The sequence below is a fragment of the Macrotis lagotis genome, chromosome 1 (assembly GCF_037893015.1).
Source record: "Macrotis lagotis isolate mMagLag1 chromosome 1, bilby.v1.9.chrom.fasta, whole genome shotgun sequence".
Taxonomy (NCBI): domain Eukaryota; kingdom Metazoa; phylum Chordata; class Mammalia; order Peramelemorphia; family Peramelidae; genus Macrotis; species Macrotis lagotis.
The window spans coordinates 578,895,461-578,901,460 of NC_133658.1; the positions used below are offsets into that span (position 1 = coordinate 578,895,461).

Genomic DNA, 6,000 nt, shown 5'->3' on the forward strand with positions numbered 1-6,000 from the left:
AAAGAAGAACAAATCATATATGTGTGTGTGTGTGTGTGTGTGTGTGTGTGTGTGTGTGTGTGCAGGGACAGCATGAGATGGGGCACTGGAGTGGGAATCAGAAAGACCTAGGTTCAAATCTTGCCTAAGACAATTGACTATGAGATACTTTAACCTCTGGAAGACTCAGCTTTCTCATTTGTAAAATAAGAAGATAGACTTGATGACTTCTAAGGTCTCTTCTAGCCATAAATCTATGATCCTATGAAAGCCCAAAACATTACTAACAAGTTAGAAAAGGTCAAATTTTATCATCGTTTAGGCATTTGAACATTTATGCTTGTATAAATATCTCATCAAGGAAACAACTTTTTTATATTAATAATATTGATAAAAATTATGCAGACATTCTCATTTAAAATAATTGCATCCACCTCAATGAAAGAGTTAAGGGGACAGCTAGGTGGCACAGTGAATACAGCCCCAGCCCTGGAGTCAGGAGGACCTGAGTTCAAATCCAGCCTCAAACACTGAATAATTACCTAGCTGGGGACACCAATGCATTGTTGGTGGAGTTGTGAACTTATCCAACCTTTCTGGAGAACATGCATATCCTTTGATCCTGCAATACCACTACTGGGTCTATACCCTGAAGAGATGATGAAAAAGGATAAAAACATCACTTGTACAAAAGTATTCACAGCAGCCCTGTATGTGGTGGGAAAGAATTAGAAATTAAGTGAATGTCCTTCAGTTGGGGAATGAATGCTTTAACAAACTGTGGTATATGCATGCAATGGAACACTATTGTTCTATTAGAAACCAAGAGGGATGGAAATTCAGGGAAGCCTGGAAGGATTTGCTGATGCTGAGTGAGATGAGCAGAACCAGAAAAACACTGTACACTTAGCAGCAACATGGGGGTGACAATCTTTTTTTTAATTTTTTTTACAATTTTTACAATTTTTTACAATTTTTCCCCCAATCTTGCTTCCCTCCCCCCACCCCCACCCTACAGATAGCATTCTGTCAGTCTTTACTTTGTTTCCATGTTGTACCTTGATCCAAATTGGGTGTGATGAGAGAGAAATCATATCCTTAAAGAGAACAGAATTCTCAGAGGTAACAAGATCAGACAATAAGATATCTTTTTTTTTTCGAAATTAAAGGGAATAGTCCTTGTACTTTGTTCAAACTCCACAGCAACTTATCTGGATAAAGATGGTACTTTCCTTTGCAGACAGCCCAAAATTGTTCCCGATTGTTGCACTGATGGAATGAGCAAGTCCTTCAAGGTTGAACATCACTCCCATGTTGCTGTTAGGGTGCACAGTGTTTTTCTGGTTCTGCTCATCTCACTCAGCATCAGTTCATGCAAATCCCTCCAGGCTTCCCTGAATTCCCATCCCTCCTGGTTTCTAATAGAACAATAGTGTTCCATGACATACATATACCACAGTTTGCTAAGCCATTCCCCAATTGAAGGACATTTACTGGACATTTACTAGTCCAATTCTTTGGTGACAATCAATCTTGATGGACTTGCTCATTCCATCAGTGCAACAACCAGGGACAATTCGGGGCTATCTGCAATGGAGAATACCATCTGTATCCAGAGAAAGAACTGTGGAGTTTGAAAAAAGACCAAAGACTATTACCTTCAATTTAGAAGAAAAAAAATCTGTATCTTATTATGTAATTTTGCTATCTCTCTTATACTTTATTTTTCTTCCTTAATAATATGATTTCTTCTCTCATCACATTCAGCTGAGATCAATGTATACTATGGAAACAATGTAAAGACTAACAGACTGCCTTCTGTGGCAGGTGGGAGGAGGGAAGCAAGAATGGGGGGAAAATTGTAAAACTCAAAATAAATAAAATCTTTCAAGAAAAAATAATTACATAGCTGTGTGACCTTGGGCAAGTCACTTAACCCCATTGCCTTGCAAGAAAAGTAAAAAAAAGAAAGAGTAAGGTTTGTGGCATAAGTAAAAATTTATTTAAAGGGGCAGCTAGGTGGTGCAGTGGATAGAGCACCTGCCCTGGAATCAGGAGAACCTAAGTTCAAATGCAGCCTCAATCATGTAATAATTGCCTAACTGTGTGGCCTTGGGCAAGTCACTTAACCCCATTGTGTTAAAAAAATAAGAAAAAAAATTTTAAGTTATTTGGACTAAGACATGAAACTAAACTGACCATTTTCATTATAATTTTTTTCTTTAACTTTTTTTTGAGGTGGTGGAGTTCAATGACTTGTCCAGGGTCACAGAGATAGTATTTGTCTGAGGCCACACTTGAACTAAGGGCCTCCTGACTTCCAGGGCCAGTGTTCAATCCATTTTGCCACCTAGCTGGGACTTATGTTTCTTTTAAAAATATAATAAATAGGCACTCAAAATGTTAAAAATGAATATTAAAAACTATTTTTACATGTAACTGGGGAAAAATAAATACTATATAAAATAAAATAAAATAAAAATAAATAATTAACCAAATGACAAAAACTGGTAGCATTTTTAAACGTTAAATTCTATTCCAAACTGATTGTGTATGAATGCTAGAATATTGTGGAATAAAGAAATGAATTAAAATTGTTCATCAAAAAAAATCTTAAGAAATGTCCTTTGGCATGGTGTGTTTTGGACCATGCTTTGAAAGGGGGCTTTCTAATATAACTCTCCTTCAATATTATATCAGAACTTAAAAGCAACTCCAGATTCTTGATGTCTACATAGACCCTACAAAACTGCAAAGGTTTCATGATTGGTCTGCTCCTTCTGGAAAGCAATTTGGAACCCTTTTCAAAAAAATCACTACATTCTGCATACCCATTGACCCAACAATATTATTCCTAGGCTGAAATGCCCAAAGAAATCAAAGAAAGAGTGAAAGGACCCCATATGTACAAAAATATTTATTAGCAGCTCTTTTCAGGGTGGCAAGAAAAGACTAAAGAGGGTTGTAGGTCAGACTCTAGATGTGCTAGGTATAGCACATATTTAAGAAATGAAGAATAAGATATTTTCAAAGAAACCTGAGAAGTCTAACACAGAGAAAAGAAGGAAAGACAAGGAGCACAATTCATATTATTATGCTATAACTATAAGACAAAAAATTTTTCAAGACCTAAAAACTCTGAATGACCAATGATTTTAGAGGACTAATAATGGGTAATGGATTCCAAATGCAGAATAAAACATATTTTTGGGACATGGTCAATATGAAAATTGTTTTACTTGACTATATGTACTGTTACAGAGATTTTATTTAAATTTGTTTTTTCAAAAGGAAGAGGAAATCAATTGTTGTATGGAGTATGTATTACTATGGAAATCAATCATTGTATAAAAGTTCATTACTGAAAGGCCCAAAGAAACTCATTAAACCATCTATCCAAGTATAGAAGGGTCCAGATCTAGGTCAGTGGTAGAAGGAGGACCCATGCTGATAAAATCATGACTCATTGGAAACACTGAATAAGTGTTAGAAAGTAGAAAGTACAAAGATTGTCAGAGATGGTCCTCAGCCTAGGAGAGGGGTATAGCACACTCCTAATACAGTACAATACTCATCAATATTGCTTACTGAAAGATTATTCTGACTTTTCCCACCACCTAATTAATCATCCCAGGAACCCTGGAGCAGAAAACAAAAGCCAAAGCATGGTGCTTGACCTACCCACCTTTCCAGGAATTTGAGGCTGGTGGGTATACCATCATGGAAGCACTAGGTGGCTTATAAAAACAACTCTCCAACTTCCAGGGGGGCCTATTTCAGTCCCTCCTCTCAGCAGAATCTCCTGAGGCCGACTGAGGGGAGAGAATAACCCAAACACACAAAAAAATCTGTGCCAACTCACCAAGGTCGCTGATACAGTTTGTTGTGGCAACCACCTGGGAAAGCCACAAAGGCTCAAGGGCTACCTTTCCAATCAGATAGTTTCCTGGTGGGAGTGAGATACCTGGAGCTGCTGGGGGGAGTGACCAGGGCTGTTCCAAGGACACAGAGAATGACTTCAGTTCTGGGCAAGAAAAAGGAAAGAGCATCTCAGATATAAAAATTTTAAAATGTCAAAAAAATTATTCGTGTGTGTGTGTGTGTGTGTGTGTGTGTGTGTCATTAGGGTCAAATTTTATTTTTAAGATGAAAATCTACTATTCAGTATTCACTTTTTCAGTAGTATTCACTTAAACATAAATACATTAGTTTTTATACATTTAATTTTAAAAAATTAAAACAACTAAATTTAAACAACTTAAGAACTAAACCTCACTTTATAATGTAAATAAAATATCCATTTTTTTCCCAAGACATTCCTGAATATCCCAGATGTTCCCTATTTATATGCCTATGATAATGATTCAAATGAAGACAAGCACAAAGGTGCTCTGGGAAGTATAATTTGATACCTCCATACTGGCAATCAACATTATAATCCTCATATGACAGAGACTAGTAGGCAGAGTGAAGGCCTTTGAATCAGGTAGGTTTGACTTCAAGTCCTTTTTCTGATACATATTCCATGAATTGAGCAGGTCATTTAATCTTATGATGGCCCCAGGCTTGCCCATCTGCATCAGTGGACTCAGTTTTCACAATAAAAGTTCCCTATACTGGGATGCCCATCAATTGGGGAATGGTTGGAAAAGTTATAGTATATGAATGTTATGGAATACTATCATTCTATAAAACCATGAATGGTTGGACTCTAGAGATACATGGAAAGAATTATAGGAACTGATGCTGAGTGAAGGAAGCAGGATCAAAAGAACACTGTACATATTAACAACAACATTGTGAGTTGGTCAACTATAATGGAAGCAGCTCCTCTCAGCAGTTCAGAGAGCTGGGACAACCCTGGGAGCCTGTAATGGACAATGCCATCCACATCCAGAGGGGAAACAAAAACAAAAAACCTCAGAAACTGAATGGGTACCATGTTCACTTTTTTAAAAACTTCTCTTTTTTTCTATTCCCATCCCATGGTTCTCTTTCTTTTCCCTTAGTTCTAATTCCTCATACATAAAATGACCAAATGTAAACATATTATACACAAATGTACATGAACAACTTTTATCAGACTGTTTGCTGCTGAGGGGAGGCAGGGCAGGAAGGGATGGTGGTAGAAAAATGTGTAACATAAATATGCCAAGTTGATGAATGCTGAAAAATTGTCATAATATGTTAATTGGAGAAATAAAATAAAATAAAATATCTATCAAAAAAGTTCCCTACACCAGTGAATTTCTCCTTTTCCTCCACCAAGCATGGAAATAAAGGTTAGGGTGAAAAAGGACTTGTAATATAGGGCAAAGAGCTCTGGACTTGGAATAATCAGACTCAAATCCTGGTTCTGCCATTTTATTGTTGAGTCTTTTTAGTCATGTTTGACTCTTTTTTGATCCCTTTACTGGATAAGTAACAAAATACAAGTTATTGAGCTTCTCTGTCCTTGGATTTCCTCATGTATAAAATAGAGGTAGGGCAGTTAGATGGCACAGTATCTGGAGTGCTGGGCCTTGGAGTCATCTTTCTGAGTTCAAATCTGGTCTCAGACATTTATTATCTGTGTAATTCAGGGCAAGCTATTTGAGCCTGTTTCCCTCAATGTCATCTGTAAAATGAGCTGAAGAAAATAGTGAACCACTCCTATATTTTTGCAAAAAAAACCCAAATGAGGTCACCACTGAAACAATTGAGTGACAAAAATAAAACAGATAGAGGATTGGATCTATGATTTCATTAAGAAGAAATTCTTGATAAGGAAATGCTATCAATAGAAGCTAGCACCTTCTTTGTAATTTATTGCTTGAGTTGACTTAAATAGTAGGTGGGTAGAGCGCCAGCCCTGGAGTCAGGAGGACCTGAGTTCAAATTTACCCTCAGACACTTAATAATTACCTAGCTGTGTGACCTTGGGCAAGTCACTTAACCCCATTGACATGCAAAAACAAAAAACAAAAACAAAACAGTGGTAGCAAACTCTAATTGCAGTGATGCCTACATATTAGCTTAGAA

The 6,000-nt window shown here is 36.9% G+C and overlaps 1 protein-coding gene across 1 annotated transcript in view; it reads right to left on the reverse strand.

Moving 5' to 3' along the window:
* The window catches only part of MYLK (myosin light chain kinase), a 410,235-nt gene extending 406,251 nt beyond the window's left edge, over positions 1 to 3,984 (reverse strand). Inside the window, exon 1 of the mRNA XM_074214675.1 lies at positions 3,842 to 3,984. The gene's annotated coding sequence lies outside the window, so the exon portion shown is untranslated. The remainder of the gene's footprint in view (positions 1 to 3,841) is intronic.
* Between the last annotated feature and the right edge of the window lie 2,016 nt (positions 3,985 to 6,000).